Here is a 19,041-nt window from a genome sequence, read left to right as displayed (position 1 = left end):
GGAGGTTCCCAGGCTAGGGGTCCAATCGGAGCTGTAGCCAGCCTACACCACAGCCATAGCAACGCCAGATCCGAGCCGCATCTACAGCCTACACCACAGCTCCTGGCAAGGATCTACACCACAGATCCACGATGGGAACTCCAAGTAGTGTTTTTAAAGGCATGTTTTAGTATTCAGTTTTTTGTTTTTTTGTTTTTTGTTTTTTGTTTTAAAGGTAAACCCCCTAGTTACATTGGCTTTAGTTATCAGAATGGAAAGTATTATTATATGGTGGCGATCTTATATTTTTAACAAGTTGGCTTGATATATGTTTTGTGAATAGAGTTTTCTTGTTAAGCTTAAGTTACAATGGCAGAAATAGCTCTTCTGTTTAGGCCCATCATCTTACTAAAATAGTCATATGGCATTTATCCTAATGTTTATAGTTAACGGGCAGTTAAATGGTTAACATTCTGCCTGTTTTTACTTAGTGAAAAATTTTTGGGAGAACCATACTTATTTATTTAAAAAGATCATTTAGAATCATTTAGAATTTAGAATTCTCTGGAATGAAAATCTGTCAACTGTTATATAGCAGAAAGACCACTGAACTCTGTAGGGGGAAGGGAGGGCTTGGGATTTGCTCTCTTTGTTGCCTTGGTCTCTTGTAAAATTAGATGATAGAATTGGACTAAATTTCTGATGTTTAATTCTTGCTCTAGGCTAATTGAGCTCATCACTGTTAATTGGAATTCAGAATGATTCTCCCTTACAAAAAGTAATTCCTTACATAAATGGCATGGGTCTGTATTATGGGGATCAGTACATAGCAGGATAATGAATTTTTACTTTTTGGGTTTTTTTTTTTTTTTTTAAGAATTAGTTGCTTAGACAGTATTTTCTATAGTGCATTATCAAAACTTTTATTTTTACTTAATCAAATTTTAATTTTAAACATTAAATCAGGAAGCTATAGAAACTTACTAATTTAAGGTTTATAGAATTTGGTGGGAGATTGTATAGATGTATCAGTCTGAAATAAAAAGAACTAAAGATTAACTCGAACCAGAATAAGTTACTGAGTTGTGAAAGTTAGTTGTGAAAATATTCCTAGGAAAGGATTCATTTTAGAGATGAACTTGATGATAAGAGGAGGATTTCCTCTGCCTGAACTCTCTTCTAGATTCCTTCTGCATAAAAGAAAATGACCTCTCCTTCCTTCTCTGCTCCCTCTCCAACCTCCCTTTCCTCTTCACACCCTTCCACCTAGCAGTTAATGGGGAATGTTGGGGTAAATAAGGATTTTTATCTGGCTCTGCCTAGAACAGAAGATGATACGGTTCTTCATTAATTTATGAAATACTTTCTGGATTTTCTATGGTACTTAGGTAACTCATTAACCACCATTAAATCTGCTATTTCCTCTGGTGCACTAGTTTCTTCTATAAACAGCTCCATGGTAAATCTTCTTAGGCATTACTGAGTACCTGGCTTTTTGTTTCAAGTTGACATTTGAAACCTGTGCGTTTTTCCTGGTTGTTGGGGGTCTTAGCTATTTGTGGCATGTCTCCCATGAGAAATGACTTGCACGGGCCTGAGATGGGTGTCTGAGATGCAAGTGCAATACTACTGGCTCTCTGTTCTAAGTGCTTATTCTCAAGTGATTTTTTAATGTGCCATTCACATAGCCTGCTTATTGTGTCATTTTGTTTGGGGAACAGCTCGTAGAATGTATTTTAAATCAGATTATTACAAACACATGTGCCAATTTTTTTTAAAATCCCTGAAGTAATTTTAAAGTCATGATCCCAAGTGTATATTTCTGCTAGTGTTAATTCTGTATATTTGTTAAGTTTGAAATATAAAGGAGGCCAGGATTACAGAAATTTGCTTACAGTCTAGCGCTGCACACCAAAACCATTTCTACACATTTGCAGGACGTCCTAGATGAATTTATAGATATTGGTTCAAAATGGTGGCTTGCCGATGAACCTGAGAAATGCCATAGTGTTCAGGGTTAAACCTGTGTTATATAGCATCTCATATTTTTTTTCTCTGAAAATGCCATAAAGGAATGCATTGTGGGAACAGTTACCTCTGCCACACCTACATCCATCCTCAACTTTGTTTTTCGTGTAATAACCATGAGGATTCTTAATAATCTTTTTTGTCTCACTCTTCACTTGGCAAGGTACAAGTTATTTTTAACTCTAATTGTACCTGAAGTCATTATTTATAGCTACTTTCCTATATAAATGTTTCATACTACTTTTTGTAATGTCTCATTGCATTAATAGTGGCCAATGATGTATATTATTAACAGTTTATTGTGAAGTTTTAAACATAACACTAAAGCAGAGAACGGAATAATGAACTTTCGTCCAGTGGCAATATCACCAATTTTGTTTTGTGTAACCACTTTGTTCCCATGTTGTTGTGTGTGATCCGCGCCCCCCAGTTATTTTGGAGCCAATACATATACCACATGGTTACATTCACAAATATCTTTGTGTGTATCTATGGAAGATATGGACTATTTAAAAGCATACCACGGTACCACTATTACCTTTTAAAAATTAACAGTAATTTTTTAATTTGAAAAGAAATTTAAATAACTTCTAAAAATTGCAGTTAAAAACACAATGTAAAATTTACAATCTTAACCATTTTTTAAAAAGTTTTATTTAAGTTGTAGTGATTTACAATGTGATAATTTCTGCTGTACCATCTTAACCATTTTAATATTTATTTGTTTATTTCTGTTTTAGGGCCACATCTGCGGCATATGGAGGTTCCTTTCTAGGCTAGGGGTCAAATATGAAGCTCTAGCTGCTGGCCTTCACCACAGCCACAGCAACGCCAGATCTGAGCCGCATCTGTGACCTACACCACAGCTCATGGCAGTGCCACATCCTTTAACCCACTGAGTGAGGCCAAAGATCGAACCTACATCCTCATGGATTCTAGTCGGATTCGTTACCACTTAGCCACAGCAGGAACGCCTCAGCTTATGCTTTTCTTCATAATATCTTTTCCCTTTTGTTTTGTTGGATTTTCTCATTCTGTATTTTAATTGCATCTCTGTGGTAAAATAGGACTCTTTCCCTTGAATATTTTTGTTAAATCAATAGATTTAAAAGATTAATTCAGGTTTTTTGCATTATTATTCAGGTAGGGGTAAGAGTGGCAGAATATTTTGTAGGGGATGCTAAGTAATTCCACGAAGAGGTATATAACACTTGCTTGTCTCTGTCATATTAGTTGACTGTCGATGATCATTCCTTAGATCATCTCTCATTATTTATTATCTATATTTCTATAAAGAGAAACTTTCCTCATTAGATACTTGTTTACTCTCTGGCACAATTTGCACAGGAAAAGCATATCAAAGTCTTGATTATTTCCCTTGTTTACCAATTTTCAAAGTTGTTTTTTATGCTGGGAGTGAAAACCAATGAGGACTTTTTTTAAAGTGTCACTGCTAGTTTATGAATTTAAATATTTGATACATTATTGCATTGCAGTTTTTATTCTTAGGACTCTCAGATTGTCTAAGCCTTCTCGACATGATTCTGTTAGTCTGATAGCTTCCTTGCTTTCTGACATAACAAGATGTTCCTAAGATTGTCTTGTACATGTTCTTCCTTAGTCCTCGAATCAGCTGTGTCTCCAGAAAATCCAGTTCCTTTAATGAAAAGCAGTATGTAGAGACTCAAGGTTATTTGTTGTTTCTGGATGGCTGGTAGGTCTGTGATATATCTGATAAAAATTTTAGATTTTATTTTTTCACACTTAAATTCTTTGATTTCAATAGTTCTGTCTTTTCCCATGCTGAAAAATCTCTAATATTATTTATATAAACTTATTTATTCTGTATATTTATGATATATAAAATTGTATAAGATATATAAAATTATATATATATATATACACACACACACACACATACATTTTTTTGGTCTTTTCTAGGGCTGCAGCCGCGGCATTTGGAAGTTCCCAGGCTAGGGGTCTAGTCGGAGCTTAGCCACCGGCCTACACCAGAGCCACAGCAATGCGGGATCCGAGCCGGGTCTGCAACCTATGCCACAGCTCATAGCAACGCCAGATCCTTAACCCACTGAGCGAGGCCAGGGATTGAACCCTCAGTCTGTTGCTTCCTAGTCGGATTGGTTAACCACTGAGCCATGACGGGAACGCCTAAAATTACATGCTTAATACATAAAATATATAAATATATGAAACTATACACAAGCTAAAGATACAAAATACAGAATATATGATACATAAAACAAATATAGGAGTTCCTATCGTGGAGCAGTGGAAACGAATCCGACTAGGAACCATGAGGTTGCGGATTCGATCCCTGGCCTCGCTCAGTGGGTTAAGGATCTGGCATTGCCATGAGCTGTGGTGTAGGTCACAGATGCGGCTCAGATGCCACATTGCTGTGGCTCTGGCGGAGGCCGGTGGCTACAGCTCTAATTCTACCCCTAGCCTGGGAACCTCCATATGCCTCGGGTGCAGCTCTCAAAAACACAAAAGACAAAAACAAATATAAAATCATTGTATGTAATGCTTTTATTTTTATATATATATTTAAATTAATACCACCAATATGATTACTAAAAACTGCCCTTTTTGCAGGGGGCACATGTCCCTTGGGAGTTTATACTCAAAGTGTTTTAAATCCACTGGTATGATTTTTTTTCTACAAACTTCGTAGAGAATCAGGTCTATTTATTTCATTTTATTTTTAATCATTAGGATTTTAAAATCTTGATTTAATCTTATTTTATAATTACATATAAAACATTGATATTACTTCCAAATGAAGTACATTCTTAGTTTCTTCTTTTCCTTATAGGTTACCAAGTTTAACTAAATTGCTATTTTTAAAAATAAACGCAAACCTGGGTACCACATACTGAACATATTGGAGATCACCTTATAGTAGTGTATAGAGTTAGTCCTCATGCTTTTTTTTTTAAACTTTTTTTTAATTACTCAAATGAATTTATCACATCTGTAGTGGTATAGTGATCATCACAATTCAATTTTATAGGATTTCCATCCCACAGCCCAAGCACATCCCCCCACCCCCCAAACTGTCTCCTCTGGAGACCATCAGTTTTTCAATGTCTGTGAGTCAGCATCTGTTCTGCAAAGAAGTTCAGTCTGTCCTTTTCTCAGATTCCACATGTCAGTGAAAGCATTTGGTGTTGGTGTCTCATTGTATGGCTGACTTCACTTAGCGTGATTATTTCTAGGTCCATCCATGTTGCTAAAAATGCTGGTATTTCGTTCCTTTTAATGGCTGAGTAATATTCTATTGTGTATATGTACCACATCTTCGTGATCCACTCCTCTATCGATGGACATTTAGGTTGTTTCCATGTTTTGATTATTGTAAAGAGTGCTGCAATGAACATCGGAGTACATGTGTCTTTTTGAGTCATGGTTTTCTCTGGATAGATGCCCAGGAGTGGGATTGCTGGATCAAATGGTAGTTCTATTTGTAGTTTTCTGAGGCATCTCCATAATGTTTTCCACAGTAGTTGCACCAATTGACAATCCCACCAACAATGTACAAGGGTTCCTTTTTCTCCACACCCTCTCCAGCACTTACTGTTTGTAGACTTTTGGATGATGGCCATTCTGGCTGGTGTAAGGTGGTACCTCATCGTGGTTTTGATTTGCATTTCTCTAATAATGAGTGACGGTGAACATCTTTTCATGTGTTTTTTTGCCATCTGTATGTCTTCTTTGGAGAACTGTCTGTTTAGATCTTCTGCCCATTTTTTGATGGGGTTGTTTGTTTTTTGGGTATGGAGCTGCAGAAGATGTTTGTAAATTTTGGAGATCAATCCCTTGTCAGTTGATTCACTTGCAAAGATTTTCTCCCATTCTGTAGGTTGTCTTTTCATTTTGTTTAGGGTTTCCTTTGCTGAGCAGAAACTTTTAAGTTTGACTAGGTCCCTTTGGTTATTTTTGTTTTTACTGTCAATGCTCTTAAGAGGTGGATCTGAGATGATGTTGCTGTCATTTATGTCAGAGAGTGTTTCGCCTATGTTTTCCTCTAAGAGTTTGATAGTGTCTGGTCTTATATCTAGGTCTTTAATCCATTTTGAGTTGATTTTTGTGTATGTTGTTAGGAAGTGTTCTAATTTCATTCTTTTCCATGTGGCTGTCCAGTTTTCCCAGCACCTCCTCATGCTTTCTAATAGCTATGTAGTAGTCCATTACATAGAAGTGGAATAGCTGTTTCATGAATGGGAGTTTTAGGTGTTAGCATAAATGTTCATGTAATTTTGAGGCAGTTTGCCAAATTTTCTGCTGTTAGCATTGTGCTGTCTTATATTTCTCCCAACAATGTATGAGCATACCTGTTTTCCCACTTGCAAACAGTATGTAGTAAGAACTTTTTGGATATATGTGTGTGTGTGTGTGTGTGTATAAAATCTGGTATCTGAAAAATGATGTCTCACTATAGTTTTAATTTGCTTTATTTTATGTGTTTTCAAATAATTTGTATGTTTTTTTCTTTGAACTATTCCAGAGATAGATTCTTATTTTTAAGAAAAGTCTATAAAATTTGACAAATCCATTTAGACCTCTTGTTTTCTCATGTTCCAATTCACTGTCTTTCCACAGCTTCTAAAACTTAATTTTGTTTAGCAACAAAATTTTCTTGCTAAGAATGGAACCATGCTGACCAGTTGTCTTAGGTTCAGTTTCCATGGAATTAGGCCCTTGATTATAACCATTTTATTTGAAACCTTGAATCCAGTAGATTCCTGAGGGGAAATAAGAAGAGGAAGATGAGGAGGCCAGTGCAAGATGCCTTAAAAAGTAGGTTGCAGGAGACCTGGGAGCCAGTGTAGAACATAGCTCTTTGTGGTTTCACTCAAAGGTCAAGAAATCTGGGGTAATTTGTACACCAACTTGCTTCCTTACTGGTGGATTTTGCTGTGGGAAGGGCTGGGCATCACCTCCTTAGTACTTCTTCCCTAACCTAACTGTGACCAGAGATGACCCTCATGTGTTTGCAGTAAGAAGCTGCATAGTTCTTAAGGAAAATTGAATTATCAGGGATTGTGGGCTGGACACTGCCAGCTTATGTTGTATCGATGAATACTCTAGTCTACTGGCAACTGCATTTCTCAGTATCAATTAGCAAGTTATTCTTCTCATTCATAAATTAACTCTAGTGTATTTTGGTAACATCTATTCTCCTAGAATATGATTATCCCAAGAGAACTGATAAAAGTAAATTATGGCTTTCTAGACTGAGGGTGGTAAGACCTCAGAGTTGCAAACCTACCAAGAGGTGGCTCCCGAAAAGCAGTGTGATGCATATTGAGGAGCTAATGATCTGTTCCCATTTACTCTCCACTTCTCTCAAGCATCTCACCTATAAATTAATTTACTCTATTCACTGTAGAAAAGTTCATTGTCACTGTTTATCATCTGTCTTTCACTATTACCTGATTTTGAAGTGATATTACTAAATATGAAGAATGAATGGTAATTGCCGTATAGGTAAGATTGTGTCAAGTATTCATTTTATTTTAGTTGAAAGTTTTTGCCTCTGGAGAACCAGCTTTCAAATCAATAGTAAGAGGGTTACATTGAAAAATTCTCAGTTTTCAGGTTTTTTTCCCCTTAATGAATGGAGCTGAAAATTCAGCTATAGGTTGAATTTCTTTCAAAGGGTATGCTTTAGCTTATATCTGAACAAGTGTCCCTTTGAAAATATATGGTTTATTTTCTATTAAAAACAAAAACAAATGATAAACTCAGAAGAGTGGAGCACTTACACATTGGAATTGTGTTTAACTGAATGCCTGTTATCTTTACCAGTGGATGTTTGTTATGTGATGATAAAGTCTGATATAACTGTCTAAAATGAAACCTGAGGGATTGTGGTATCATTTGGAAGGCAAAGAAAGTTTCGATTCTTACATGGAATTTAATTCTTATATTAAATGTAAAAGTATAACTTGTTATGGTGAGTTGCTGTTGATATTTAAAACCTGATCTCCATATTTCAGATAATTTTGGTGTCTGTCTTACAAGTTCTTAATATAGGCACCATGCAACCAGAAATAAAATACAGCTCTCGTTTTGTCTCAAGGAACCCAGAATGAAGTGAGCAAGAACTTATACCCACATAGAGGGATGAATGTTTAATGGAATAATGTTAAAACAAAAGGCATTCTGTCATTGATTACTTTCTAGCTTTGTTTTTTAAGTTTTGTTCCAACTTCTGACTCTGTCCTTTCTATGATAAATTGAGTCTTAATCAGTCTTGGCACATTTAGGATTGTGCTACCTGGTCTAATATTAGCAGTATAACCATATGTATTTCATGGGTGTATTGAAGCTATTTGGACTCTTCCATTCTTCCTTCCTTTCTTTCATTAACCATCTTTCCAGGGGATAATTTTGCTTTCTTTCTATTTCTTCATGTTCTTTTTAAAAAATAATTATTAAATTGTTGGCACAGTGTCATGCCATTTTCTTCTGTACAGCAAAGTGGCTCAGTCATGTACATATATGCAATCTTTTTTTATCTATTTGTTTTCTATCAGGGTCTCTCCCAGGAGATTAGATATAGTTTCCTGTGCTATACAATAGGACCTTGTTGTTTATTTATTCTATTTGTAATGGTTTGCATCTGCTAATCCCAAATTTCCAGTCAATCCCCTTCCCTCCCTCTTCTCCTTTGGCAACCACAAGTCTGTTCTCAATGTCTGTGTTTCTGTTTCATAGAGAGGTTTTGTTTGTGCCATATTTTAGATTCCACATTTAAGTGACATCTTATGGTATTTGTCTTTCTCTGTCTAACTTACTTTGTATGATAATCTCTGGTTGCATCCATGTTGCTGGCAGATGGCATCATTTTGTTCTTTTTTTATGGTGAACTAGTATTCAGTCGTATACATGTACCACATATTCTTTATCCATTTATCTGTCTGTGGACATTTAGGTTGTTGCCGTGTTGTGACTGTTGTGACTAGTGCTACAGTAAACATGGGGTGAATGACATGTATCTTTTTGAATTATGTTTGTCTGGATATATGTCCAGGAGTGGGATTTCTGGATCATATGGTAACTGTAGACTTACTCTCCTGAGGAACTTCCATACTTTTTTCCATAGTCTTATCCCAACTTAGATCCCCACCAGTTGTGTAGGAGGGGTCTCTTTTTCCCACACCCTCTCCAACAGTTATTATTTGTAGACTTGTTGATGATAGCCATACTGACTGGTGTGAGGTACAAAGTACATTGTAGTTTTGATTCACATTTCTCTAATTATTATTGTTTGAGCATCTTTTCATGTGCCTGTTTGTCATTTTATTTCTTCTGTGGAGAAATGTTTATTTAAGTGAAAGCAGTTTTTTCTTAAAAAGTGAAATCTCAATTTTATATGGATTTTAAGAAATGATAATGTTTGGATACATTTGGTTAAATAAAAATATATTATCAGAATCAATTGCCGTCTGTTTCTTTTTAAATTTTTCATGTGACTACTAGAAACCTAAATATGTGGTTTGCATTGTATGTGTGTTGACAGTGTTATTCTGTACCTTACTAGTCATAGCAACCTGATCTAAAGATTCTCCTTGTATGCTAGAAACAAGTAATTAAAGCAATGAAGGACATATATATCTGGTGAAACTGAAATGACCCTCAGAGTGTTCTTAAAATTAGATCATGGGACTGCATTACAAAGCTTAGGTAAGTTGTCATTATTCAGTTGTAAAATGAGGATCTAAGGCTTAGAGAAGTGGTGCTAAATCACTTATTTTGTTACAGTATAGCACCAGAACTTGACCAGACCCCCCTCTTTTGTAGTCCAGCATTCTTTTGTGTTCTATGTCATACAAATTGTGTAGAATTTGAATATTCTTTAAAGATGAATCATGAGTGGTTTCACAGGACCTCAGGAGATAGAATAATAAGGATTAAAGCATCTTGGCTGGAGAGTTCTAGGGTTGCTCCCCCCAGTACAATTAAGAGCTAAAGATACAAATTGTCAGGAAATTTTTCTTTTATTAAAATTAGATGTCCTTGGAGTTCCTGTTGTGTCACAGCAGAAATAAATCCGACTAGGAACCATGAGGTTGTGGCTCAAAAAGTTAAGGAAACAGTGCTGTCCCTGCAGGGATGAAGGTTTGATCCCTGACCTTGCTCAGTGGGTTAAGGATCTGGTGTTGCTGTGAGCTGTGGTGTAGGTTGCAGACTTGGCTTGGATCCCGAGTTGCTGTCGTTGTGGCGTAGGCCGGCAGCTGTAGCTCTGATCAGACCCCTAGCCTGGGGACCTCTGTATGCCACAGGCAAGGACCTAAAAAGCAAAAAATAAAAACAAATAAAAAATAAACAAAAAATAAAATGAGATATTCTCATCAATCTGTGTTAATCTCTTATTCTGGAAGATCAGTTATTCAGTGTTTACTCTCCTTTATGTGCACTTAACTTTCTTGACAAAGCACTTTTTCCCTAGATTTTTCAATTATAAAGTTTTCATTTGGTTCTTTTTATACTTTCCACTTCTGAAAACTTCTGCCTTCTCCATCAGTCTCAAGTGCATACCATTACCTCATGGAGGATGGATAAAATAGCTGTTTTAACATCTTGGAAAATTCTCACATCTGGATCATTTTGACATTGGCATCTGTTGTTGTCTTTTTCTTTGAGACTTAGATTTTCTTGATTCTTTGTATTTGAGTAATTTTTGATTGTGTCCTCTCAGGAGAATTGTTTTATTTATTTTATTTTTTATTTTATTTTGTTTTAAGTTAAAGCTGGCAATCAGCACAGATGGTTAGGTTCAGACTGAAAGTTTTTTCTTACTACCTGTGGCATGGGCAGTGGTTCCACTGTGAATTTCGTGTTCAAAGCCTTTGCTCTTCTGCTTTGGGTCTGTTCCTCAGATGCACTCCTCAGGGTTGGGTGTGGGACCCTGACAGTGGGTCAAGTCTCAAGGTCTTTGTCTTTTTGAGTATTTTCTGCATATACATCTTGGGATGAACTTGGGAATTGCATTGGTTCAAATACAGAATTACAGGACCCAGCTCCCAGAGGCCTCTTTTCCTGGTTTAGTTTGGCTTTTTTGATTCAAAGGAACTAGCTCAGCCAAGCTCTTAAGGGGAAATGGCATGAAAAAGATGTATCAGTTATAGTTTTGAATAAGTGTGTTCTTAAGAGTAGGGAATTATAATTTAAAAAATTAATTTTTTTGTGGGGCAAAAATCTTCCCACAGGTAGTGACTATAGTCTCTGGAAAACATATGAAAAAACATATGAGAACTTTGTAGAGCAAGCAAAACAAATAGACTGAAGTGGCTTCTTAAAAGAAGGGAATGGCCTTAGGTGAGTTTCCCATTTTTTGATGGCCTTTGGCCCGAGGGCAGTCTCCTATTGCATTGTTTGTAGTCGGACTGGTTTGAGGAATCAGACAGTTCCCAACAAACACAGCAATTGTGGAGTAATAGAATTCAGTAGGAGAAAGAGAGGAAATCAATGAAAGCAAAGAATCGTAGAGGTTCTTTATACAAAAATTTATATAAAATTCAGTGTATAAACTCTGCCAAATATGAGCACTGACCCTTAAACTGTAAACGGTTCGGGTATCTATCAGCAAGAGAATGGATAGATAAGCAAACTGCTGTATTTGTATAATAGAAACTACAGAGCAATAGAAAGAAGCAAACTATTGTTACCTGAAGCATTTTGGACTAACCTCTGAGACATTATGCTGAATGAATATAGCCTTACATAAAACAGGACATAATGTATGATTTCGTTTATACGCTGTACTAAAAACTGGCAAACCTCAGAGTTCCCGTTGTGGCTCAGTGGTTAATGAATCCGACCAGGAACCATGAGGTTGCGGGTTCGCTCCCTGGCCTTGCTCAGTGGGTTAAGGATCCAACACTGCCGTGATGAGCTGTGTGTAGGTCGCAAACGAGGCTCGGATCCTGCATTGCTGTGGCTCTGGTGTAGGCTGGCGGCTACATCTCCTATTCGACCACTAGCCTAGGAACCTCCTTATGCCACGAGTGCGGCCCTAGAAAAGACAACAACAAAATAAAACAAAACAAAAAACAGGCAAACCATATGTATTGGGGTTGGGGGAGGCAAAAGTAATTACTGTTGGGGGACAAACATTACAAATTAATGCAGTGGTGTTGGGAACAGGGATTATGTGGGAAAAGGCATGTGGGAACTTTTCTGGGGGTGATGTTAATATCCTGTGTCCTATTAGAAATTGAAGTTAAAGTCTTGGTGGTGGCTATATGAATATTCTTTGTACAGTTCTTTCAGTTTTTCTGAATGTTCTGAAATTTTCATAATAAGAATTATAAAAACACTAGTAAATAGTATTTTTCTAGTTTCCTGCTGTTAATATGTTTCAGTGGCTTTCATAAAATTGATACTTCTTTAAGTTTAAAAAGTTTATCAGTGACATTTTTCTGCCTATGCACTGAGCTGTGAACTGTTTAGGTTGTATGAAGATGGGAGCAGAAACCACCAATAAATATGGAAAGACAAAACTTACCACCCAATAATTTGATTACTTCACAATTATGTAGCAAAACCTCACTAAAATAATTTATAATAGATTCATTCTGAGGGAATAGATACATAATTAGCATATGCTGAGTCAAGTATGATAATTGGGAGATACAATCCTTGGGGTTGCTTATTTTGATCAAGTTTTGAATATTCTATTAGAAGAAATTATTAGATTCTATTCTTTTAATTCCCTAGTTGTCATTTATGAAGTATGGCTTAGGACACATTTTCTTAGTGTGTTGTATTCATCTTTCAGAAGAGGAATGCTCCATGATTTTTATGCTAGAATTGTTAGCCAGATTGAATGATGAGAATTTTTTTTTAAATATGTGTTTTAAGAAATGGCAATTGTCTGTTAATGAGTTGTTTGATTAAAAAGCAAATGATTGTTTTTCCAGAATTTTGTTTTTTCATAAAGTTTTGAGAGGCAAGTATATATGCTATTAAAATATATTGACATACTGTTCAATATTAAGTATGCTAATTCTTTTTCTTTTTCTTTTTTTTTTTTTTTTGCTTCTTTTTAGGGCCACACCCACAGCATATGGAGGTTCTCAGGCTAGGGGTCTTGTCAGAGCTACAGGTGCCGCACTATACCACAGCTCACAGCAATGCCGGATCCTTAACCCACTGAGTGAGGCCAGGGATCAAACCTGCAACCTATGGTTCCTAGTCGGATTTGTTTCTGCTTCGCCATGACAGGAACTCCGATAATTCATTTTTATCCTCAATATACTGTTAGAAAATTTGAACATCTCATTTTCTTTTTATTGGAAATTTTTTCTTCCCCAATCCTGAAATGAGAACTTTCAATGAAACTAAGTAGATACTAAATGTATTTCAGAAATTAAGTTATAAGTAATTAGTTGATATTTATAATGGCTTGGTATTTCCAGTGACCAAAAATAGTGAGGTTTGGTCTTTTTTTTTTTTTAACCTTTACAGTTGTATTGCAGTTATAAAAAGAATGACCATTTCTAGAGTTCCTCTTGTGGCTCAGCGGTAATGAACCTGACTAGTATCCATGAGGATGCTGGTTAGATCCCAGGGGGTTAAGGAGCCAGCATTGCTGTGAGCTGTGGTGTAGGTCAGAGATCTGGCTTGTATCCTGCATTGCTGTGGCTCTGGTGTAGGCCAGGAGCCGTAGCTCTCCAATTCGAGCCCCTAGCCTGGGATCTTCTGTATGCCATAGGTGTGGGCTTAAAAAGACCAAAAAAAAAAAAAAAAAAAAATTTCTATCATAACTTTCTCAAAGCAAATATAAATGTGCTATTTTGTGCACAGCTGCAGCCAATTGTAATTGTTCCTACAGTATTAAATGAGGCATTTTGGTCTTTGAGTTACATGTACTACATCCTGACATGTAAGTGGTAGATAGAATTAAAAAATATGTTTATGTTCTACAGATAAAAATTTAGTGATTGGAGTTCCCGTCGTGGCGCAGTGGTTAACGAACCCGACTAAGAACCATGAGGTTGCGGGTTCGGTCCCTGGCCTTGCTCAGTGGGTTAAAGGATCCGGCGTTGCCATGAGCTGTGGTGTAGGTTGCAGATGCGGCTCGGATCCCCCATTGCTGTGGCTCTGGCGTAGGCTGGTGGCTACAGCTCCGATTGGACCCCTAGCCTGGGAACCTCCATACGCTGCAGGAGCGGCCCAAGAAATGGCAAAAAGACAAAAAAAAAAATTTAGTGATGAACAATTTAGTGGGCTTCTTGGCACATACCAACTAGTTATTTAAACATCAGATTCTCCTTTAACTTCCAGTCTTTGTACTTACGCCTTACTAACAGAATATTTTACTCAGTATAGTCAGTCAGTTTTGAATTTTTGAGGAGCTGATTTACATTTGAATGATATTGGCTAAAAAGTACTGCTTATCATATCTTATCATTAGTAGTGTTTTTATTAGTAAATAAGCTTAATGTCTAAGTGTCTCTGAAGTCATGTGGGAGGGGTAGGTAAGGTAGTTGGAGTAAATTGCAGAAAACAACTCTTGCTCAGAATAGTGCCCTAAACTATGCATTGCATATCCATCCTAATTTCTATTGTATGCCGTTAATTGTAAGTTTATTTTAATCAACTCATTAGGGTTGTGAATCTAAATACCCAGATCAAAATGGGAAATACATTTAATGTGAAGGAAAATTTTGTTTCACATATTTTCTGTCTCTCAGACACATAGATATCACAAGTATTTTAAGGCTCGCCCAAAACAATTTCTTTACCATCAAGACTGCTGTATTTTTGCCTTTGTTTCTATCAGCCAGAGAGAAATTTTATTAATGATTCTGAATAACATATTAGGTACTATATTGCCAGGGTGAAATATTCAAGTAAATAATTAATGGGATTGTGTGTATGCCAAGTTATTTTAGAATCACTTAGTAATTTGCATTAAGTAAGCTTTAAAATACAAATTTTTTTCACTGAATCTTTCATTGTATCTTTAAAACCTTTAAAAAAATGTAGATTACATCCTTTAAAAGAATAGAATTTTGATAGATTGTTGTTTGTGGAGATGTTTGTTGGTTCTCACGTTCCTAGAGTTTTAAGTCTACCAGCTCAGAACCAATAGCATCAACATAAATGAAAAAAAAAATAAATAAAACGTATAACATCAGCTGATCTATGAGCTTAAAATTTGGTTTATTAGATCCTAGAGGATTAGCTGGGATCAATCAGTTAATTACCTATGTTTAGGAAATTGCAGTTAGAAAACCACTAGTATTTGAAGCCCCAGAGCCTTTATGTTGTTTGTAACTGATAGAGGTTTGATTTCTTTCAGTATAAAAAACTTAAACAAAAGGTACTCTTTATATATATAAGGTACTCTCATTATAATATATATTATATATATAATATATATAAAATGAGAAAAATATGCTCATTAACATAAAAGGGTATAAATATACATTAACATAAAATACATTAACATTACATATACATTAACATAAAAGGATATACATGTAATTGTTTAATTTACTCTAATCATTTTTCTTGTCATTTTACTGTTTGTTCAGTTACTGAATTGGGGACAGTTATGAGGTACTTTATCATCTGAAGTAATTACTAGCCCAAATATGTTTTGTACTATTTTCAGCATTTACTTGGGCAGTTTGGCTGGTCAAAAGTGAATAGATTTTTTTCAGGTCTTAATTTGCTCAGTTATTGCTAATCTAGTTTAGACGGTAATGTTGCTTACTAAAGCTAGTGTAGGAGTTCCCATTGTGGCTCAGTGGTAACAAACCTGACCAGTATCCATGAAGATGCAGGTTCGATCCCTGGCCTCACTTAGTGGGTTGAGGATATGGCATTGCTGTGAGCTATGGTGTAGGTCACAGACTTGGCACAGATCTGGGCAGTTGCTGTGGCTGTCAAGTAGGCCAGGCGGCTAGAGCTCTGATTTGACCCCCAGTTTGGGAACTTCCATGTGCTGTGGGTGTGGCCCTTAAAAAAAAAAAGTAAAGTTAGTATATCATTAAAGAAAACTTTCTGGTTGTTAAAAGTTATGAAATAATTGCTTTCTGCAGTTCAAAATTTGTGAAAATTGTTTTCATCCCTATTCCACCTGCTGTTTGCAGTGTTAACAGTTAAACCTCACTGTTAACAAAAATCTACATTTTATTGCTTCTGCCTTAAGTCAGCTATAGAATCCCTCAATCTTAAAGCTAGAGGAGCCCTTTCAGACTATCTAATTCAGCACCCTCATTTTACAGATGAGGAAACTGAGGCCTTGGACTAGAACAGAGGTCTCCTGACTCAGTCCAGGACTCTTTCTATTACATCATGCTGCCTGATGTTTGCTTATGGAACTCAGCAACATCACATACAGGGTGAGCTTTTTTTTTTTTTTTTTTTTTTTTCTTTTAATGAACACGCAAAGCGATTTGGTACTCTCATGAGCTGCTGTTGATCATTCTTTTCGTTTTTCTTTTTTACCCATACCTATTGTAATCCATAGTATAACCCAATTACTCGTTCTACTTCTTCTTGGCATTTGACATTATTTTTAAGAGCTAAAATTCTTAATTACAAGGTTTCTCACAGTAACCACAATAGCCTTACCAGGCACTATAGCAACAGTGGAGTAAAATTCAGTAATAGGGATGATTTATGGAGTCTTAAATTTAGATTTAAAAAATGAATTATAAGTAGGTAAGTACAAGAGTGTATATGTGAGACCTAAGAGCAGATGTGAACCAGGTATGAGAACAGTTTTTTTTTTTTTTGCGAAATAACAAAATGCCAAGAAATATTAGCCAGTGACATGATTGCATTAAAATGCCTTATGCTGTAAACTCATAGATTGTTTAAACACATTTATGTTTTAGATTATTGAATTATTTTCTGTACTGATGCTCATATTGTCCCACTTTTGGTTGGTGAGAGCCTCATCAAGTTGGTGCCTGTGTCCTTTGGTTAAATAAAGACCTTAGTAGTTTTAAGGTAGCTTAAAGACCTTAAGCAGCTATCTTGCTTTCTGGTTTAACAAGGTCTTACAGATTTGTGCGGTTTTCAAGGGTAATTCAAGGACTTGTAAGTTCTTTTAATAAGTTCATGATTTATAGGTTTTTCTAGAATCAAAGTGTCATTTATACTCACCTTTCGTTTTAAAAATACTTCTTATAAACACTGTCATAAATTTTGCTTTCTGTAGAAGTAGAAAAAAATGAAAGTTTTCAGCTTAAAGAAAATGAATATACTTTTTTTGTGTATATTTTTTTAAAAAAAATCTCCTGTTCCATATCACTGAAATAACCATGAACCTTTAGCATTTTAAGATAAACTAAAGCGTTTTGAATACTGGATAAATTTGTTGGATTGGACAGAATACTACCAGTGTCAAGCCTTACACTTATACGCGTGCACGTGCGCGCGCGCACACACACACACACACACACCCACCCCCCCTCTGCCAGTTAACCAGTTGTGTTTCAGGTGAACTAAATCAGAGGTCCAGAAATATTACATGACAATAGTTTTCCTGAAAAGGAAGCTGTGGGGAGAAGGTTTGTGGATGTTTTTGACCAAAGGCATAGTACATAAATTGTGCTTTGATTATGTTTCTTAGGCATAAGAGTTATATTTTATGAGTTATGAAAGTTTTAAAATGTATATATTTGAGTAGCTACTGTGTGTTGGGTGCTAGAATATAAAGTACAGACTGCCTTTTAAATGCTTATATTTTGGTAGTGACTGAAAAAATAAATGTGCACAATAAAAGATGATATAGTAACAGTGTTAACACTTAAATTATAAATTGATTTTCCATGCGTTCCTACATACATTTGATGTTTGCAAATTAGAGTCTCTCTTTTTTGGAATAGTAAACTGGGTTTAGGGAAGTTAAATGACTTGATTTAATGTCTCAATGTCAAACAGCATTTGAAAGAAAAATGTCAACACTGTAATTTCTAATCTAAAGATTTCTTTTTTAATACTTCCCAGTTTCGAAAAGAGTGAAAAAAATTATTTGGTGTACAGAAGGAAACATCTTCAATATTGGTATTTGAATAGGTTCAATAAGGAGATGACATTGAAAGAAGAATAGAAGAATTTCAACACTTAACAGTTGGAACAAAGAGCTTTAAAACGGGAATGTGGGATTTGGGATGTTGGCATGATATATTATGATTATGATACAAATATATTCACCTGAAGGTAGAGTACATTTAAAGAAGGCGCTCTACATTTAGATGGATACTTTGAGATTGTAGAATGGAGGAGAACCTAAATGCCTGGCTAAACAATTTAAAGTGAATGTAGAAGCTAATACGTAATGATGAATACCTATGACATTATCAAGTTTTATGCCTAGGTATCAGGTGACAATATGAAGAAACTTTGGAGACATTGAGGCTATTGTAGTAATAGACATAATAATATTGCAGACAGGAACGTATGGCTGAGAGTAGAATTGTATAGGTAGTGTAAGACAGTGTCTAAAAGATTGCAGGTAAAAGCTGAGATAAGAAATCCAACATGATACTGAAATTTAAGTGTCGTGAATAGAATTGGTAATAGTTCTGGGCAAAAGGAGAAATACATTTGGGGGAATAGGGCACACATTGCCTTGGATAATACTGAGTGATAATATCTGAAAGAACAAAAATTTACCGATTAGCAGAAATTGGAATGTTTGGAATGGGAACTTTGAGGGTTTGTGTTGTGGAGTGGCACATGATGAGAGAGATGGTGGTGTTGTGGTACTTCAGAGTGAATGAGATCCTTAGTTGGGAGAGTAGAGTGAAGATGGGAGGGCTAAAAAGTCAGCTGTGGCTCAGTGGGTATGAACTCAGCTAGTATCCCTGAGGATGTGGGTTTGGTCTCTAACCTTGCTCAGTGAGTTAAGGATCCGGCATTGCCGTGAGCCATGGTATAGGTCACAGATGCAGCTCAGATCCTGCGTTGCTGTGCCTATGGATGGCAGCTGCATCTCCAAATCAGCCCTAGCCTGGCAACTTCCATATGCTGCAGGTG

The 19,041-nt window shown here is 36.0% G+C and overlaps 1 protein-coding gene across 17 annotated transcripts in view; it reads left to right on the top strand.

Moving 5' to 3' along the window:
• The window catches only part of TBL1XR1 (transducin beta like 1 X-linked receptor 1), a 175,785-nt gene that overhangs the window by 86,107 nt on the left and 70,637 nt on the right, over window positions 1-19,041 (top strand). For 3 of the 17 annotated variants that reach the window (XM_021071201.1, XM_021071202.1, XM_021071203.1), the window contains one exon: window positions 16,278-16,394. The exons of the other annotated variants lie outside the window; for them this stretch is intronic. The gene's annotated coding sequence lies outside the window, so the exon portion shown is untranslated. The remainder of the gene's footprint in view (window positions 1-16,277; window positions 16,395-19,041) is intronic. 17 annotated transcript variants of the gene reach the window in all.

The sequence above is a fragment of the Sus scrofa genome, chromosome 13 (genome assembly GCF_000003025.6).
Source record: "Sus scrofa isolate TJ Tabasco breed Duroc chromosome 13, Sscrofa11.1, whole genome shotgun sequence".
In the NCBI taxonomy this organism is placed as follows: Eukaryota; Metazoa; Chordata; class Mammalia; order Artiodactyla; family Suidae; genus Sus; species Sus scrofa.
Note: the sequence above shows the minus strand (reverse complement) of the source record. Positions and strands in the feature narration are given on the sequence as shown.